Source organism: Papaver somniferum, unplaced genomic scaffold, assembly GCF_003573695.1.
Source record: "Papaver somniferum cultivar HN1 unplaced genomic scaffold, ASM357369v1 unplaced-scaffold_152, whole genome shotgun sequence".
NCBI lineage: Eukaryota > Viridiplantae > Streptophyta > Magnoliopsida > Ranunculales > Papaveraceae > Papaver > Papaver somniferum.
This window is the reverse complement of record NW_020624598.1, coordinates 24,169-42,135: the sequence shown is the minus strand read 5'-3', so window position 1 is coordinate 42,135 and position 17,967 is coordinate 24,169. Positions and strand designations below refer to the sequence as shown.

Genomic DNA, 17,967 nt, shown 5'->3' with positions numbered 1-17,967 from the left:
TTTTTTTTGGAACTTATCCTAGCAAAAATTAGCACAACCCATAAAAGAAAATAAAAACAACAATAATAATTACAAACCCATAAAAGAAAGAAAAAGAAGAAAAAGAAAAATTATTACAAGCCCAAAAAAATAAAGAAAAACAAAAATTATTACAAGCCCACAAATTAAAAATGGAAGCCCACAGGTTGGGTTCTCTTAATGGGTTTAAGCTTACCTTTGAAGCACAGCCCAGCTGTTCAGTTTGGTTGCAAAAGCCCAGTTGGGCTTTGGATCATCCTAAGCTTTGGCTTCAACACTCAAGGCCCAGTTGGGCTTGGTTCAATTTCTTCTCCTTCTGCAGCTTACAGCCCAGTTGGGCTTGGTTCAATTTCCTCTCCTTCTGCAGCTTACAGCCCAGTTGGGCTTTATCTTACACCAGCTTCAGCAGGCAGCAGCAGCAGGGAATAGCAACAGGAGCACAGCAGCAATAGCAGCAGCAGGATCAGGAGCAGCAGCAGGATCAGGAGAAGCAGCTCAGCTCTATTTGGGCTTCACAGCAGCATATTTCAGAGTTCAGTTGGTACAAAACCAAGATGACAATGACCCAATGACCAATATGCAGTAGCAGTTAAGATGATGTAGTAGCAGATAAACAAAAGAAATATGCAGCTAACTACAGACAGACAACTGCAGCTAACACAGGGTGCTAAGTTGCAATCACAGAAGTGCAGAAAATTGAAAATATGCAGTGATGCAGGAAAAGATGCAGAGATGCTAATGCAAGTTACACTAAAATGCAAGAATGCAATGCATGATGAATATGCTAGAATGAAACAATATGCAAAAGAGTATGCAGTGATGCAAATGAACTAACATGCCAAAAACAGCCAAGAAAAATTCAACACAACACAACCAAGTTCCCCGGCAGCGGCGCCAAAAACTTGGTGTGGTTTTAAAAGAACCTACAACTGCACCTGCAAGTATACAGGGTTGTTGTAGATAGGTGGAGTAAGAAGGGGTTTGTCCTCAGGGACTTGGTGTGTGTAGTTGAATATATGGTTTTAACTACAACTGATTTCAGAACAAGAAGTAACACAAATAGGGGGTTTTGTTTGCCGATTCGGCTAGATGATGATAGTGACTGAAATAACAGAAGCGAAAGCAAAGAGTAACCTACAAGCAGATAGATAAGGTGCTGGGGAAGTCGAATCCACCGCTTAACCTATACTAAGTCAATTCAATCCCAATGATGTTCTTGTCCCTTGTATAGATATCAGTGAGCTTCTAGGCTCAACTGACTAACTAGATGGCAGTGGAGGTTCTATGTCTGCTGCTCATCAAAGGGTGGTTTCAGGAGGAAGGTTTAGTATCACTAAGATAACTATCTAATCCTAGTATTAGCTGCCCTTCTCACAAAACAACTAACCACAGATCAATTACTTAGGTGAGTAAACAATCCTAAGGGATATCCTTATCACAGCTAAAATATCAATCCTAGGCACTAATTGTCTAGCTAAAGCACAATTAGTCAGAGAATTGGCAATGATCACTAAGGCATGAGCTGCAGCACAATCACACAGTGGTGTTCTAACTACAATGCATACATGACATGCACTGTGAGAGCAAAATGTAAAGTGCACAAGATAATTTATCCACAACATTATAGCACAACAAGACCAATATCAGAACTGAAATGAAACTTAGCAATAGATTAAAGGTTTCATCTTAACCCTAACTATGAAATTAGAACATCATCATGAAGATAAAATCAAACATGAACTACTTCTTGGTGCACCGGCTAATCCGGGCATGGTTACAACACAAACCATATCATCCTATTTATACCCAATTTACACAATTCTAGTTCATACACACAATTCCCAAAAATCCCCAAATTTAACAGTGAATTAGGGCTATGAAATTTACCTACTTTGATGGGTCAAATCTTACCCACAATGTCGACCCAATCTTCCTCTGACTCTCCTGCTCCATTCCCATGTGTCAATTGCTACTCTAGACTCGCCTAATCGATTGATTTTTCTTCTAGGGTTTCAGAGAAAAGTGAGAAGAAATATCAATCAAATAGGGGGCTAGAAAGAGGGGGTGATGATGGGTTTTGCTTTTATGGAAAAGGTAGAGTGGTTTGGTGGTGTTTGGTGGCGTCAGGGAGTGGTGGCGATGATGGAGAAGGTGGTGACAGTGGAGTAGTGGTTCTGCAGAGGTGAGGTGGGGGAAGATGGGTTCGATGGGAAAGAAGGAAGGGTGTGTTTGGTTTGGTAGGGGAAGGTGTTAGGTGCTCGTGTGTTTGGCGAGTTTAGCAATTGTTGATGAACAGCGAGGATGCGACGTTGGATGCGAAGATGATGGATCGATCTAACGGCGAGACAGAAGGAAGCGAGGAGCGACCGTTGGATGCGGAAGTACAACGAAACTGACGGCTCAAGATGGAGTTAGGTGCTGTAGTGTTTGACAGGAGCTTCAGACTTTGATGTACTGGTGATGCTGCGACCATAGGATGCTGAGATGATCCAATCTGACGGCTAGAAAAGGAAACGGGTATGGATATAGGAAATGGATTTGGGTGAGGGTTTTGGGCCTTGGGTATGCCAAGCCGATATCTTCTTTAAGAACAATTCTTCCTCTTCAAGCCCACTTCTAGCCTTTTGGTCTTGTGCACAACATTCTTCGCGGCTTCCTTGCGTGATTCCTCCCGGCTTTTCACTACTTTTCTGCTCTTTTCCGCTCCGCAATTCATCTAACTTTATTTGTTACCTAAAAATGCAAAATTAATTAAGAAAAATATTTATTCTTGAAAACAATGAAAATACAGAATATGGGATAAAATGTAGAATTAACGCACAAAAGATGAGTTAAATGCCAAGAAAAATATATAGAAATATGCACTTTTTACTACTTAACACGTCTCCAATGTGTTGGCTCGATCCATCTAACGCCCGTTACTTCCTCGTGGCAAGTCCGATCCGGGCAAGTGATGACTCGCTGGAAACCTTATGACGAGGAGAACACTTGACGCGGTTATTTTGAACTACTAATCTCGTTTTAATAGTTTTTTAGTTAAAAAATATTAAAATATCCAAATAAATGCACGGTTTTTGGATTTTCACCCAATTAGGGCAGACGCCCTCCCATATATCACGAGATAAAAAATCCATCTTATCTCGTGCAACCCGCTTTCTAACTAGTCACTAGCCTTCATAAGAATAACCAGCGAAAAAAAAGTAAAAATAAATAAAAAAGGCAATCAACACGAGGACTTCCCAAAAGGGCACCCATCTTAGTACTACTCTCGCCCAAGCACGCTTAACTGCAGAGTTCTGATGGGTTCTGGTGCATTAATGCTGGTATGATCAATTGCTGAAAGTTTCTCACCAATTTTACTACTTAACACATCTCCAATGTATTGGCTCGATCCATCTAACTCCCGTTACTTCCTCGTGGCAAGTCCGATCCGGGCAAGTGATGACTCGCTGGAAACCTTATGACGAGGAGAACGCTTGACACGGTTATTTTGAACTACTAATCTCGTTTTAATAGTTTTTTAGTTAAAAAATATTAAAATATCCAAATAAATGCACGGTTTTTGGATTTTCACCCAATTAGGGCAGACCCCCTCCCATATATCACGAGATAAAAAATCCACCTTATCTCATGCAACCCGCTTTCTAACTAGTCACTAGCATTCATAAGAATAACCGGCGAAAAAAAGTAAAAATAAATAAAAAAGGAAATCAACACGAGGACTTCCCAAAAGGTCACCCATCTTAGTACTCTCCCGCCCAAGCACGTTTAACTGCAGAGTTCTGATGGGTTCTGGTGCATTAGTGCTGGCATGATCGATTGCTAAAAGTTTCTCACCAATTTTACTACTTAACACGTCTCCAACGTATTGGCTCGATCCATCTAACGCCCGTTACTTCCTCGTGCCAAGTCCGATCCGGGCAAGTGATGACTCGCTGGAAACCTTATGACGAGGAGAACGCTTGACACGGTTATTTTGAACTACTAATCTCGTTTTAATAGTTTTTTAGTTAAAAAATATTAAAATATCCAAATAAATGCACGGTTTTTGGATTTTCACCCAATTAGGGCAGACGCCCTCCCATATATCACGAGATAAAAAATCCATCTTATCTCGTGCAACCCGCTTTCTAACTAGTCACTAGCCTTCATAAGAATAACCGGCGAAAAAAAAGTAAAAATAAATAAAAAAGGCAATCAACACGAGGACTTCCCAAGAGGTCACCTATCTTAGTACTACTCTCGCCCAAGCACGCTTAACTGCAGAGTTCTGATGGGTTCTGGTGCATTAGTGCTGGTATGATCGATTGCTGAAAGTTTCTCACCAATTTTACTACTTAACACGTCTCCAATGTGTTGGCTCGATCCATCTAACGCCCGTTACTTCCTCGTGGCAAGTCCGATCCGGGCAAGTGATGACTCGCTGGAAACCTTATGACGAGTAGAACGCTTGACGCGGTTATTTTGAAGTACTAATCTCGTTTTAATAGTTTTTTAGTTAAAAAATATTAAAATATCCAAATAAATGCACGGTTTTTGGATTTTCACCCAATTAGGGCAGACGCCCTCCCATATATCACGAGATAAAAAATCCATCTTATCTCGTGCAACCCGCTTTCTAACAAGTCACTAGCCTTCATAAGAATAACCGGCGAAAAAAAAGTAAAAATAAATAAAAAAGGCAATCAACACGAGGACTTCCCAAGAGGTCACCTATCTTAGTGCTACTCTCGCCCAAGCACGCTTAACTGCAGAGTTCTGATGGATTCTGGTGCATTAGTGCTGGTATGATCGATTGCTGAAAGTTTCTCACCAATTTTACTACTTAACACGTCTCCAATGTGTTGGCTCGATCCATCTAACTCCCGTTACTTCCTCGTGGCAAGTCCGATCCGGGCAAGTGATGACTCGCTGGAAACCTTATGACGAGGAGAACGCTTGACACGGTTATTTTGAACTACTAATCTCGTTTTAATAGTTTTTTAGTTAAAAAATATTAAAATATCCAAATAAATGCACGGTTTTTGGATTTTCACCCAATTAGGGCAGACCCCCTCCCATATATCACGAGATAAAAAATCCATCTTATCTCGTGCAACCCGCTTTCTAACTAGTCACTAGCCTTCATAAGAATAACCGGCGAAAAAAAAGTAAAAATAAATAAAAAAGGAAATCAACACGAGGACTTCCCAAAAGGTCACCCATCTTAGTACTCTCCCGCCCAAGCACGTTTAACTGCAGAGTTCTGATGGGTTCTGGTGCATTAGTGCTGGCATGATCGATTGCTAAAAGTTTCTCACCAATTTTACTACTTAAAACGTCTCCAATGTATTGGCTCGATCCATCTAACGCCCGTTACTTCCTCGTGGCAAGTCCGATCCGGGCAAGTGATGACTCGCTGGAAACCTTATGACGAGGAGAACGCTTGACACGGTTATTTTGAACTACTAATCTCGTTTTAATAGTTTTTTAGTTAAAAAATATTAAAATATCCAAATAAATGCACGGTTTTTGGATTTTCACCCAATTAGGGCAGACGCCCTCCCATATATCACGAGATAAAAAATCCATCTTATCTCGTGCAACCCGCTTTCTAACTAGTCACTAGCCTTCATAAGAATAACCGGCGAAAAAAAAAGTAAAAATAAATAAAAAAGGCAAACAACACGAGGACTTCCCAAGAGGTCACCCATCTTAGTACTACTCTCGCCCAAGCACGCTTAACTGCAGAGTTCTGATGGGTTCTGGTGCATTAGTGCTGGTATGATCGATTGCTGAAAGTTTCTCACCAATTTTACTACTTAACACGTCTCCAATGTATTGGCTCGATCCATCTAACGCCCGTTACTTCCTCGTGGCAAGTCCGATCCGGGCAAGTGATGACTCGCTGGAAACCTTATGACGAGGAGAACGCTTGACGCGGTTATTTTGAACAACTAATCTCGTTTTAATAGTTTTTTAGTTAAAAAATATTAAAATATCCTAATAAACGCACACGAGATAAAAAAAACATGTATTTTTCCCACCCGCACACGAGATAAAAAATATCCAAACAAACGCACAGTTTTTGAATTTTCACCCAATTAGGGCAGACGCCCTCCCATATATCACGAGATAAAAATTCCATCTTATCTCGTGTAACCCGCTTTCTAACTAGTCACTAGCCTTCATAAGAAAAACCGGCGAAAAAAAATAGTAAAAAAGATAAAAAAGGCAATCAACACGAGGACTTCCCAAGAGGTCACCCATCTTAGTACTACTCTCGCCCAAGCACGCTTAACTGCAGAGTTCTGATGGGTTCTGGTGCATTAGTGCTGGTATGATCGATTGCTGAAAGTTTCTCACCAATTTTACTACTTAACACGTCTCCAATGTATTGGCTCGATCCATCTAACGCCCGTTACTTCCTCGTGGCAAGTCCGATCCGGGCAAGTGATGACTCGCTGGAAACCTTATGAAGAGGAGAACGCTTGACGCGGTTATTTTGAACAACTAATCTCGTTTTAATAGTTTTTTAGTTAAAAAATATTAAAATATCCTAATAAACGCACACGAGATAAAAAAAACATGTATTTTTTAATAGTTTTTTAGTTAAAAAAAATATTAAAATATCCTAACAAACGCACGGTTTTTGAATTTTCACCCAATTAGGGCAGATGCCCTCCCATATATCACGAGATAAAAATTCCATCTTATCTCGTGTAACCCGCTTTCTAACTAGTCACTAGCCTTCATAAGAAAAACCGGCGAAAAAAAAAAGTAAAAAAGATAAAAAAGGCAATCAACACGAGGACTTCCCAAGAGGTCACCCATCTTAGTACTACTCTCGCCCAAGCACGCTTAACTGCAGAGTTCTGATGGGTTCTGGTGCATTAGTGCTGGTATGATCGATTGCTGAAAGTTTCTCACCAATTTTACTACTTAACACGTCTCCAATGTATTGGCTCGATCCATCTAACGCCCGTTACTTCCTCGTGGCAAGTCCGATCCGGGCAAGTGATGACTCGCTGGAAACCTTATGACGAGGAGAACGCTTGACGCGGTTATTTTGAACAACTAATCTCGTTTTAATAGTTTTTTAGTTAAAAAATATTAAAATATCCTAATAAACTCACACGAGATAAAAACATGTATTTTTTAATAGTTTTTTAGTTAAAAAAAATATTAAAATATCCAAACAAACGCACGGTTTTTGAATTTTCACCCAATTAGGGCAGACGCAATCCCATATATCACGAGATAAAAATTCCATCTTATCTCGTGTAACCCGCTTTCTAACTAGTCACTAGCCTTCATAAGAAAAACCGGCGAAAAAAAATAGTAAAAAAGATAAAAAAGGCAATCAACACGAGGACTTCCCAAGAGGTCACCCATCTTAGTACTACTCTCGCCCAAGCACGCTTAACTGCAGAGTTCTGGTGCATTAGTGCTGGTATGATCGATTGCTGAAAGTTTCTCACCAATTTTACTACTTAACACGTCTCCAATGTATTGGCTCGATCCATCTAACGCCCGTTACTTCCTCGTGGCAAGTCCGATCCGGGCAAGTGATGACTCGCTGGAAACCTTATGACGAGGAGAACGCTTGACGCGGTTATTTTGAACTACTAATCTCGTTTTAATAGTTTTTTAGTTAAAAAATATTAAAATATCCAAATAAATGCACGGTTTTTGGATTTTCACCCAATTAGAGCAGACGCCCTCCCATATATCACGAGATAAAAAAATCCATCTTATCTCGTGCAACCCGCTTTCTAACTAGTCACTAGCCTTCATAAGAATAACCGGCAAAAAAAAAGTAAAAATAAATAAAAAAGACAATCAACACGAGGACTTCCCAAGAGGTCACCCATCTTAGTACTACTCTCGCCCAAGCACGCTTAACTGCAGAGTTCTGATGGGTTCTGGTGCATTAGTGCTGGTATGATCGATTGCTGAAAGTTTCTCACCAATTTTACTACTTAACACGTCTCCAATGTATTGGCTCGATCCATCTAACGCCCGTTACTTCCTCGTGGCAAGTCCGATCCGGGCAAGTGATGACTCGCTGGAAACCTTATGACGAGGAGAACGCTTGACGCGGTTATTTTGAACTACTAATCTCGTTTTAATAGTTTTTTAGTTAAAAAATATTAAAATATCCAAATAAGTGCACGGTTTTTGAATTTTCACCCAATTAGGGCAGACGCCCTCCCATATATCACGAGATAAAAAATCCATCTTATCTCGTGCAACCCGCTTTCTAACTAGTCACTAGCCTTCATAAGAATAACCGGCGAAAAAAAAAGTAAAAATAAATAAAAAAGGCAATCAACACGAGGACTTCCCAAGAGGTCACCCATCTTAGTACTACTCTCGCCCAAGCACGCTTAACTGCAGAGTTCTGATGGGTTCTGGTGCATTAGTGCTGGTATGATCGATTGCTGAAAGTTTCTCACCAATTTTACTACTTAACACGTCTCCAATGTATTGGCTCGACCCATCTAACGCCCGTTACTTCCTCGTGGCAAGTCCGATCCGGGCAAGTGATGACTCGCTGGAAACCTTATGACGAGGAGAACGCTTGACGCGGTTATTTTGAACTACTAATCTCGTTTTAATAGTTTTTTAGTTAAAAAATATTAAAATATCCAAATAAATGCACGGTTTTTTGGATTTTCACCCAATTAGGGCAGACGCCCTCCCATATATCACGAGATAAAAAATCCATCTTATCTCGTGCAACCCGCTTTCTAACTAGTCACTAGCCTTCATAAGAATAACGGGCGAAAAAAAAAGTAAAAATATATAAAAAAGGAAATCAACACGAGGACTTCCCAAGAGGTCACCCATCTTAGTACTACTCTCGCCCAAGCACGCTTAACTGCAGAGTTCTGATGGGTTCTGGTGCATTAGTGCTGGTATGATCGATTGCTGAAAGTTTCTCACCAATTTTACTACTTAACACGTCTCCAATGTATTGGCTCGATCCATCTAACGCCCGTTACTTCCTCGTGGCAAGTCCGATCCGGGCAAGTGATGACTCGCTGGAAACCTTATGACGAGGAGAACGCTTGACGCGGTTATTTTGAACTACTAATCTCGTTTTAATAGTTTTTTAGTTAAAAAATATTGAAATATCCAAATAAATGCACGGTTTTTGGATTTTCACCCAATTAGGGCAGACGCCCTCCCATATATCACGAGATAAAAAATCCATCTTATCTCGTGCAACCCGCTTTCTAACTAGTCACTAGCCTTCATAAGAATAACCGGCGAAAAAAAAAGTAAAAATAAATAAAAAAAGGCAATCAACACGAGGACTTCCCAAGAGGTCACCCATCTTAGTACTACTCTCGCCCAAGCACGCTTAACTGCAGAGTTCTGATGGGTTCTGGTGCATTAGTGCTGGTATGATCGATTGCTGAAAGTTTCTCACCAATTTTACTACTTAACACGTCTCCAATGTATTGGCTCGATCCATCTAACGCCCGTTACTTCCTCGTGGCAAGTCCGATCCGGGCAAGTGATGACTCGCTGGAAACCTTATGACGAGGAGAACGCTTGACACGGTTATTTTGAACTACTAATCTCGTTTTAATAGTTTTTTAGTTAAAAAATATTAAAATATCCAAATAAATGCACGGTTTTTGGATTTTCACCCAATTAGGGCAGACCCCCTCCCATATATCACGAGATAAAAAATCCATCTTATCTCGTGCAACCCGCTTTCTAACTAGTCACTAGCCTTCATAAGAATAACCGGCGAAAAAAAAGTAAAAATAAATAAAAAAGGCAATCAACACGAGGACTTCCCAAAAGGTCACCCATCTTAGTACTCTCTCGCCCAAGCACGCTTAACTGCAGAGTTCTGATGGGTTCTGGTGCATTAGTGCTGGCATGATCGATTGCTAAAAGTTTCTCACCAATTTTACTACTTAACACGTCTCCAATGTATTGGCTCGATCCATCTAACGCCCGTTACTTCCTCGTGGCAAGTCCGATCCGGGCAAGTGATGACTCGCTGGAAACCTTATGACGAGGAGAACGCTTGACACGGTTATTTTGAACTACTAATCTCGTTTTAATAGTTTTTTAGTTAAAAAATATTAAAATATCCAAATAAATGCACGGTTTTTGGATTTTCACCCAATTAGGGAGACGCCCTCCCATATATCACGAGATAAAAAATCCATCTTATCTCGTGCAACCCGCTTTCTAACTAGTCACTAGCCTTCATAAGAATAACCGGCGAAAAAAAAGTAAAAAGAAATAAAAAAGGCAATCAACACGAGGACTTCCCAAGAGGTCACCTATCTTAGTACTACTCTCGCCCAAGCACGCTTAACTGCAGAGTTCTGATGGGTTCTGGTGCATTAGTGCTGGTATGATCGATTGCTGAAAGTTTCTCACCAATTTTACTACTTAACACGTCTCCAATGTGTTGGCTCGATCCATCTAACGCCCGTTACTTCCTCGTGGCAAGTCCGATCCGGGCAAGTGATGACTCGCTGGAAACCTTATGACGAGGAGAACGCTTGACGCGGTTATTTTGAAGTACTAATCTCGTTTTAATAGTTTTTTAGTTAAAAAATATTAAAATATCCAAATAAATGCACGGTTTTTGGATTTTCACCCAATTAGGGCAGACGCCCTCCCATATATCACAAGATAAAAAATCCATCTTATCTCGTGCAACCCGCTTTCTAACTAGTCACTTGCCTTCATAAGAATAACCGGCGAAAAAAAAGTAAAAATAAATAAAAAAGGCAATCAACACGAGGACTTCCCAAAAGGTCACCCATCTTAGTACTCTCTCGCCCAAGCACGCTTAACTGCAGAGTTCTGATGGGTTCTGGTGCATTAGTGCTGGCATGATCGATTGCTAAAAGTTTCTCACCAATTTTACTACTTAACACGTCTCCAATGTATTGGCTCGATCCATCTAACGCCCGTTACTTCCTCGTGGCAAGTCCGATCCGGGCAAGTGATGACTCGCTGGAAACCTTATGACGAGGAGAACGCTTGACACGGTTATTTTGAACTACTAATCTCGTTTTAATAGTTTTTTAGTTAAAAAATATTAAAATATCCAAATAAATGCACGGTTTTTGGATTTTCACCCAATTAGGGAGACGCCCTCCCATATATCACGAGATAAAAAATCCATCTTATCTCGTGCAACCCGCTTTCTAACTAGTCACTAACCTTCATAAGAATAACCGGCGAAAAAAAAGTAAAAAGAAATAAAAAAGGCAATCAACACGAGGACTTCCCAAGAGGTCACCTATCTTAGTACTACTCTCGCCCAAGCACGCTTAACTGCAGAGTTCTGATGGGTTCTGGTGCATTAGTGCTGGTATGATCGATTGCTGAAAGTTTCTCACCAATTTTACTACTTAACACGTCTCCAATGTGTTGGCTCGATCCATCTAACGCCCGTTACTTCCTCGTGGCAAGTCCGATCCGGGCAAGTGATGACTCGCTGGAAACCTTATGACGAGGAGAACGCTTGACGCGGTTATTTTGAAGTACTAATCTCGTTTTAATAGTTTTTTAGTTAAAAAATATTAAAATATCCAAATAAATGCACGGTTTTTGGATTTTCACCCAATTAGGGCAGACGCCCTCCCATATATCACGAGATAAAAAATCCATCTTATCTCGTGCAACCCGCTTTCTAACTAGTCACTAGCCTTCATAAGAATAACCGGCGAAAAAAAAAGTAAAAATAAATAAAAAAGGCAATCAACACGAGGACTTCCCAAGAGATCACCCATCTTAGTACTACTCTCTCCCAAGCACGCTTAACTGCAGGTTCTGATGGGTTCTGGTGCATTAGTGCTGGTATGATCGATTGCTGAAAGTTTCTCACCAATTTTACTACTTAACACGTCTCCAATGTGTTGGCTCGATCCATCTAACTCCCGTTACTTCCTCGTGGCAAGTCCGATCCGGGCAAGTGATGATTCGCTGGAAACCTTATGACGAGGAGAACGCTTGACGCGGTTATTTTGAACTACTAATCTCGTTTTAATAGTTTTTTAGTTAAAAAATATTAAAATATCCAAATAAATGCACGGTTTTTGGATTTTCACCCAATTAGGGAAGACGCCCTACCATACATCACGAGATAAAAAATCCATCTTATGTCGTGCAACCCGCTTTCTAACTAGTCACTAGCCTTCATAAGAATAACCGGCGAAAAAAAAAGTAAAAATAAATAAAAAAGGCAATCAACACGAGGACTTCCCAAGAGGTCACCCATCTTAGTACTACTCTCGCCCAAGCACGCTTAACTGCAGAGTTCTGATGGGTTCTGGTGCATTAGTGCTGGTATGATCGATTGCTGAAAGTTTCTCACCAATTTTACTACTTAACACGTCTCCAATGTATTGGCTCGATCCATCTAACGCCCGTTACTTCCTCGTGGCAAGTCCGATCCGGGCAAGTGATGACTCGCTGGAAACCTTATGACGAGGAGAACGCTTGACACAGTTATTTTGAACTACTAATCTCGTTTTCATAGTTTTTTAGTTAAAAAATATTAAAATATCCAAATAAATGCACGGTTTTTGGATTTTCACCCAATTAGGGCAGACGTCCTCCCATATATCACGAGATAAAAAATCCATCTTATCTCGTGCAACCCGCTTTCTAACTAGTCACTAGACTTCATAAGAATAACCGGCGAAAAAAAAAGTAAAAATAAATAAAAAAGGCAATCAACACAAGGACTTCCCAAGAGGTCACCCATCTTAGTACTACTCTCGCCCAAGCACGCTTAACTGCAGAGTTCTGATGGGTTCTGGTGCATTAGTGCTGGTATGATCGATTGCTGAAAGTTTCTCACCAATTTTACTACTTAACACGTCTCCAATGTATTGGCTCGATCCATCTAACGCCCGTTACTTCCTCGTGGCAAGTCCGATCCGGGCAAGTGATGACTCGCTGGAAACCTTATGACGAGGAGAACGCTTGACACGGTTATTTTGAACTACTAATCTCGTTTTAATAGTTTTTTAGTTAAAAAATATTAAAATATCCAAATAAATGCACGGTTTTTGGATTTTCACCCAATTAGGGCAGACGCCCTCCCATATATCACGAGATAAAAAATCCATCTTATCTCGTGCAACCCGCTTTATAACTAGTCACTAGACTTCATAAGAATAACCGGCGAAAAAAAAAGTAAAAATAAATAAAAAAGCCAATCAACACGAGGACTTCCCAAGAGGTCACCCATCTTAGTACTACTCTCGCCCAAGCACGCTTAACTGCAGAGTTCTGATGGGTTCTGGTGCATTAGTGCTGGTATGATCGATTGCTGAAAGTTTCTCACCAATTTTACTACTTAACACGTCTCCAATGTATTGGCTCGATCCATCTAACGCCCGTTACTTCCTCGTGGCAAGTCCGATCCGGGCAAGTGATGACTCGCTGGAAACCTTATGACGAGGAGAACGCTTGACGCGGTTATTTTGAACTACTAATCTCGTTTTAATAGTTTTTTAGTTAAAAAATATTAAAATATCCAAATAAATGCACGGTTTTTGGATTTTCACCCAATTAGGGCAGACGCCCTCCCATATATCACGAGATAAAAAATCCATCTTATCTCGTGCAACCCGCTTTCTAACTAGTCACTAGCCTTCATAAGAATAACCGGCGAAAAAAAAAGTAAAAATAAATAAAAAAGGCAACCAACACGAGGACTTCCTAAGAGGTCACCCATCTTAGTACTACTCTCGCCCAAGCACGCTTAACTGCAGAGTTCTGATGGGTTCTTGTGCATTAGTGCTGGCATGATCGATTGCTGAAAGTTTCTCACCAATTTTACTACTTAACACGTCTCCAATGTGTTGGCTCGATCCATCTAACGCCCGTTACTTCCTCGTGGCAAGTCCGATCCGGGCAAGTGATGACTCGCTGGAAACCTTATGACGAGGAGAACGCTTGACGTGGTTATTTTGAACTACTAATCTCGTTTTAATAGTTTTTTAGTTAAAAAATATTAAAATATCCAAATAAATGCACGGTTTTTGGATTTTCACCCAATTAGGGCAGACGCCCTCCCATATATCACGAGATAAAAAATCCATCTTATCTCGTGCAACCCGCTTTCTAACTAGTCACTAGCCTTCATAAGAATAACCGGCGAAAAAAAAAAGTAAAAATAAATAAAAAAGGCAATCAACACGAGGACTTCCCAAGAGGTCACCCATCTTAGTACTACTCTCGCCCAAGCACGCTTAACTGCAGAGTTCTGATGGGTTCTGGTGCATTAGTGCTGGTATGATCGATTGCTGAAAGTTTCTCACTAATTTTACTACTTAACACGTCTCCAATGTATTGGCTCGATCCATCTAACGCCCGTTACTTCCTCGTGGCAAGTCCGATCCGGGCAAGTGATGACTCGCTGGAAACCTTATGACGAGGAGAACGCTTGACGCGGTTATTTTGAACTACTAATCTCGTTTCAATAGTTTTTTAGTTAAAAAATATTAAAATATCCAAATAAGTGCACGGTTTTTGGATTTTCACCCAATTAGGGCAGACGCCCTCCCATATATCACGAGATAAAAAATCCATCTTATCTCGTGCAACCCGCTTTCTAACTAGTCACTAGCCTTCATAAGAATAACCGGCGAAAAAAAAAGTAAAAATAAATAAAAAAGGCAATCAACACGAGGACTTCCCAAGAGGACACCCATCTTAGTACTACTCTCGCCCAAGCACGCTTAACTGCAGAGTTCTGATGGGTTCTGGTGCATTAGTGCTGGTATGATCGATTGCTGAAAGTTTCTCACCAATTTTACTACTTAACACGTCTCCAATGTGTTGGCTCGATCCATCTAACGCCCGTTACTTCCTCGTGGCAAGTCCGATCCGGGCAAGTGATGACTCGCTGGAAACCTTATGACGAGGAGAACGCTTGACGCGGTTATTTTGAACTACTAATCTCGTTTTAGTAGTTTTTTAGTTAAAAAATATTAAAATATCCAAATAAATGCACGGTTTTTGGATTTTCACCCAATTAGGGCAGACGCCCTCCCATATATCACGAGATAAAAAATCCATCTTATCTCGTGCAACCCGCTTTCTAACCAGTCACTAGCCTTCATAAGAATAACCGGCGAAAAAATAAGTAAAAATAAATAAAAAAGGCAATCAACACAAGGACTTCCCAAGAGGTCACCCATCTTAGTACTACTCTCGCCCAAGCACGCTTAACTGCAGAGTTCTGATGGGTTCTGGTGCATTAGTGCTGGTATGATCGATTGCTGAAAGTTTCTCACCAATTTTACTACTTAACACGTCTCCAATGTATTGGCTCGATCCATCTAACGCCCGTTACTTCCTCGTGGCAAGTCCGATCCGGGCAAGTGATGACTCGCTGGAAACCTTATGACGAGGAGAACGCTTGACACGGTTATTTTGAACTACTAATCTCGTTTTAATAGTTTTTTAGTTAAAAAATATTAAAATATCCAAATAAATGCACGGTTTTTGGATTTTCACCCAATTAGGGCAGACGCCCTCCCATATATCACGAGATAAAAAATCCATCTTATCTCGTGCAACCCGCTTTCTAACTAGTCACTAGCCTTCATAAGAATAACCGGCGAAAAAAAAAGTAAAAATAAATAAAAAAGGCAATCAACACGAGGACTTCCCAAGAGGTCACCCATCTTAGTACTACTCTCGCCCAAGCACGCTTAACTGCAGAGTTCTGATGGGTTCTGGTGCATTAGTGCTGGTATGATCGATTGCTGAAAGTTTCTCACCAATTTTACTACTTAACACGTCTCCAATGTATTGGCTCGATCCATCTAACGCCCGTTATTTCCTCGTGGCAAGCCCGATCCGGGCAAGTGATGACTCGCTGGAAACCTTATGACGAGGAGAACGCTTGACGCGGTTATTTTGAACTACTAATCTCGTTTTAATAGTTTTTTAGTTAAAAAATATTAAAATATCCAAATAAGTGCACGGTTTTTGGATTTTCACCCAATTAGGGCAGACGCCCTCCCATATATCACGAGATAAAAAATCCATCTTATCTCGTGCAACCCGCTTTCTAACTAGTCACTAGCCTTCATAAGAATAACCGGCGAAAAAAAAAGTAAAAATAAATAAAAAAGGCAATCAACACGAGGACTTCCCAAGAGGTCACCCATCTTAGTACTACTCTCGCCCAAGCACGCTTAACTGCAGAGTTCTGATGGGTTCTGGTGCATTAGTGCTGGTATGATCGATTGCTGAAAGTTTCTCACCAATTTTACTACTTAACACGTCTCCAATGTATTGGCTCGATCCATCTAACGCCCGTTACATCCTCGTGGCAAGTCCGATCCGGGCAAGTGATGACTCGCTGGAAACCTTATGACGAGGAGAACGCTTGACGCGGTTATTTTGATCTACTAATCTCGTTTTAATAGTTTTTTAGTTAAAAAATATTAAAATATCCAAATAAATGCACGGTTTTTGGATTTTCACCCAATTAGGGCAGACGCCCTCCCATATATCACGAGATAAAAAATCCATCTTATCTCGTGCAACCCGCTTTCTAACTAGTCACTAGCCTTCATAAGAATAACCGGCGAAAAAAAAAGTAAAAATAAATAAAAAAGGCAATCAACACGAGGACTTCCCAAGAGGTCACCCATCTTAGTACTACTCTCGCCCAAGCACGCTTAACTGCAGAGTTCTGATGGGTTCTGGTGCATTAGTGCTGGTATGATCGATTGCTGAAAGTTTCTCACCAATTTTACTACTTAACACGTCTCCAATGTATTGGCTCGATCCATCTAACGCCCGTTACTTCCTCGTGGCAAGTCCGATCCGGGCAAGTGATGACTCGCTGGAAACCTTATGACGAGGAGAACGCTTGACGCGGTTATTTTGAACTACTAATCTCGTTTTAATAGTTTTTTAGTTAAAAAATATTAAAATATCCAAATAAATGCACGGTTTTTGGATTTTCACCCAATTAGGGCAGACGCCCTCCCATATATCACGAGATAAAAAATCCATCTTATCTCGTGCAACCCGCTTTCTAACTAGTCACTAGCATTCATAAGAATAACCGGCGAAAAAAAAAGTAAAAATAAATAAAAAAGGCAATCAACACGAGGACTTCCCAAGAGGTCACCCATCTTAGTACTACTCTCGCTTAACTGCAGAGTTCTGATGGGTTCTGGTGCATTAGTGCTGGTATGATCGATTGCTGAAAGTTTCTCACCAATTTTACTACTTAACACGTCTCCAATGTATTGGCTCGATCCATCTAACGCCCGTTACTTCCTCGTGGCAAGTCCGATCCGGGCAAGTAATGACTCGCTGGAAACCTTATGACGAGGAGAACGCTTGACGCGGTTATTTTGAAGTACTAATCTCGTTTTAATAGTTTTTTAGTTAAAAAATATTAAAATATCCAAATAAATGCACGGTTTTTGGATTTTCACCCAATTAGGGCAGACGCCCTCCCATATATCACGAGATAAAAAATCCATCTTATCTCGTGCAACCCGCTTTCTAACAAGTCACTAGCCTTCATAAGAATAACCGGCGAAAAAAAAAGTAAAAATAAATAAAAAAGGCAATCAACACGAGGACTTCCCAAGAGGTCACCCATCTTAGTACTACTCTCGCCCAAGCACGCTTAACTGCAGAGTTTTGATGGGTTCTGGTGCATTAGTGCTGGTATGATCGATTGCTGAAAGTTTCTCACCAATTTTACTACTTAACACGTCTCCAATGTATTGGCTCGATCCATCTAACTCCCGTTACTTATTCGTGGCAAGTCCGATCCGGGCAAGTGATGACTCGCTGGAAACCTTATGACGAGGAGAACGCTTGACGGGGTTATTTTGAACTACTAATCTCGTTTTAATAGTTTTTTAGTTAAAAAACATTAAAATATCCAAATAAATGCACGGTTTTTGGATTTTCACCCAATTAGGGAAG

At 40.6% G+C, this 17,967-nt stretch overlaps 28 non-coding genes and 1 pseudogene across 28 annotated transcripts; all 29 read right to left on the bottom strand.

Annotated features, from left to right (window-relative positions):
• Positions 1-3,236: 3,236 nt before the first annotated feature.
• Positions 3,237-3,355, bottom strand: LOC113336510. The gene has a single exon (XR_003353883.1). It is a non-coding gene; the product is annotated as a 5S ribosomal RNA (ribosomal RNA).
• A 368-nt stretch (positions 3,356-3,723) lies between these two features.
• On the bottom strand, positions 3,724-3,841 carry LOC113336540. Its single transcript, XR_003353912.1, has one exon. It is a non-coding gene; the product is annotated as a 5S ribosomal RNA (ribosomal RNA).
• A 369-nt stretch (positions 3,842-4,210) lies between these two features.
• Positions 4,211-4,329, bottom strand: LOC113336442. The gene has a single exon (XR_003353814.1). It is a non-coding gene; the product is annotated as a 5S ribosomal RNA (ribosomal RNA).
• A 369-nt stretch (positions 4,330-4,698) lies between these two features.
• On the bottom strand, positions 4,699-4,817 carry LOC113336538. Its single transcript, XR_003353910.1, has one exon. It is a non-coding gene; the product is annotated as a 5S ribosomal RNA (ribosomal RNA).
• Positions 4,818-5,186: 369 nt separating this feature from the next.
• Positions 5,187-5,304, bottom strand: LOC113336539. The gene has a single exon (XR_003353911.1). It is a non-coding gene; the product is annotated as a 5S ribosomal RNA (ribosomal RNA).
• Positions 5,305-5,674: 370 nt separating this feature from the next.
• On the bottom strand, positions 5,675-5,793 carry LOC113336375. Its single transcript, XR_003353750.1, has one exon. It is a non-coding gene; the product is annotated as a 5S ribosomal RNA (ribosomal RNA).
• Positions 5,794-6,230: 437 nt separating this feature from the next.
• LOC113336591 lies at positions 6,231-6,349 on the bottom strand. The gene has a single exon (XR_003353948.1). It is a non-coding gene; the product is annotated as a 5S ribosomal RNA (ribosomal RNA).
• A 445-nt stretch (positions 6,350-6,794) lies between these two features.
• Positions 6,795-6,913, bottom strand: LOC113336590. Its single transcript, XR_003353947.1, has one exon. It is a non-coding gene; the product is annotated as a 5S ribosomal RNA (ribosomal RNA).
• Positions 6,914-7,355: 442 nt separating this feature from the next.
• Positions 7,356-7,464, bottom strand: LOC113336545 (annotated as a pseudogene).
• Positions 7,465-7,834: 370 nt separating this feature from the next.
• On the bottom strand, positions 7,835-7,953 carry LOC113336399. Its single transcript, XR_003353772.1, has one exon. It is a non-coding gene; the product is annotated as a 5S ribosomal RNA (ribosomal RNA).
• Positions 7,954-8,323: 370 nt separating this feature from the next.
• Positions 8,324-8,442, bottom strand: LOC113336585. The gene has a single exon (XR_003353944.1). It is a non-coding gene; the product is annotated as a 5S ribosomal RNA (ribosomal RNA).
• Positions 8,443-8,813: 371 nt separating this feature from the next.
• LOC113336405 lies at positions 8,814-8,932 on the bottom strand. Its single transcript, XR_003353778.1, has one exon. It is a non-coding gene; the product is annotated as a 5S ribosomal RNA (ribosomal RNA).
• A 371-nt stretch (positions 8,933-9,303) lies between these two features.
• Positions 9,304-9,422, bottom strand: LOC113336578. Its single transcript, XR_003353939.1, has one exon. It is a non-coding gene; the product is annotated as a 5S ribosomal RNA (ribosomal RNA).
• Positions 9,423-9,791: 369 nt separating this feature from the next.
• On the bottom strand, positions 9,792-9,909 carry LOC113336524. The gene has a single exon (XR_003353897.1). It is a non-coding gene; the product is annotated as a 5S ribosomal RNA (ribosomal RNA).
• Positions 9,910-10,277: 368 nt separating this feature from the next.
• Positions 10,278-10,396, bottom strand: LOC113336441. The gene has a single exon (XR_003353813.1). It is a non-coding gene; the product is annotated as a 5S ribosomal RNA (ribosomal RNA).
• Positions 10,397-10,765: 369 nt separating this feature from the next.
• Positions 10,766-10,883, bottom strand: LOC113336523. The gene has a single exon (XR_003353896.1). It is a non-coding gene; the product is annotated as a 5S ribosomal RNA (ribosomal RNA).
• A 368-nt stretch (positions 10,884-11,251) lies between these two features.
• LOC113336440 lies at positions 11,252-11,370 on the bottom strand. The gene has a single exon (XR_003353811.1). It is a non-coding gene; the product is annotated as a 5S ribosomal RNA (ribosomal RNA).
• A 370-nt stretch (positions 11,371-11,740) lies between these two features.
• On the bottom strand, positions 11,741-11,858 carry LOC113336563. The gene has a single exon (XR_003353934.1). It is a non-coding gene; the product is annotated as a 5S ribosomal RNA (ribosomal RNA).
• A 370-nt stretch (positions 11,859-12,228) lies between these two features.
• On the bottom strand, positions 12,229-12,347 carry LOC113336566. Its single transcript, XR_003353937.1, has one exon. It is a non-coding gene; the product is annotated as a 5S ribosomal RNA (ribosomal RNA).
• A 370-nt stretch (positions 12,348-12,717) lies between these two features.
• On the bottom strand, positions 12,718-12,836 carry LOC113336383. The gene has a single exon (XR_003353757.1). It is a non-coding gene; the product is annotated as a 5S ribosomal RNA (ribosomal RNA).
• A 370-nt stretch (positions 12,837-13,206) lies between these two features.
• Positions 13,207-13,325, bottom strand: LOC113336434. The gene has a single exon (XR_003353806.1). It is a non-coding gene; the product is annotated as a 5S ribosomal RNA (ribosomal RNA).
• A 370-nt stretch (positions 13,326-13,695) lies between these two features.
• On the bottom strand, positions 13,696-13,814 carry LOC113336535. Its single transcript, XR_003353908.1, has one exon. It is a non-coding gene; the product is annotated as a 5S ribosomal RNA (ribosomal RNA).
• A 371-nt stretch (positions 13,815-14,185) lies between these two features.
• On the bottom strand, positions 14,186-14,304 carry LOC113336554. Its single transcript, XR_003353926.1, has one exon. It is a non-coding gene; the product is annotated as a 5S ribosomal RNA (ribosomal RNA).
• Positions 14,305-14,674: 370 nt separating this feature from the next.
• LOC113336410 lies at positions 14,675-14,793 on the bottom strand. Its single transcript, XR_003353782.1, has one exon. It is a non-coding gene; the product is annotated as a 5S ribosomal RNA (ribosomal RNA).
• Positions 14,794-15,163: 370 nt separating this feature from the next.
• On the bottom strand, positions 15,164-15,282 carry LOC113336382. The gene has a single exon (XR_003353756.1). It is a non-coding gene; the product is annotated as a 5S ribosomal RNA (ribosomal RNA).
• A 370-nt stretch (positions 15,283-15,652) lies between these two features.
• Positions 15,653-15,771, bottom strand: LOC113336541. Its single transcript, XR_003353913.1, has one exon. It is a non-coding gene; the product is annotated as a 5S ribosomal RNA (ribosomal RNA).
• A 370-nt stretch (positions 15,772-16,141) lies between these two features.
• LOC113336529 lies at positions 16,142-16,260 on the bottom strand. The gene has a single exon (XR_003353902.1). It is a non-coding gene; the product is annotated as a 5S ribosomal RNA (ribosomal RNA).
• A 370-nt stretch (positions 16,261-16,630) lies between these two features.
• LOC113336517 lies at positions 16,631-16,749 on the bottom strand. The gene has a single exon (XR_003353891.1). It is a non-coding gene; the product is annotated as a 5S ribosomal RNA (ribosomal RNA).
• An 849-nt stretch (positions 16,750-17,598) lies between these two features.
• Positions 17,599-17,717, bottom strand: LOC113336463. Its single transcript, XR_003353834.1, has one exon. It is a non-coding gene; the product is annotated as a 5S ribosomal RNA (ribosomal RNA).
• Positions 17,718-17,967: the final 250 nt, after the last annotated feature.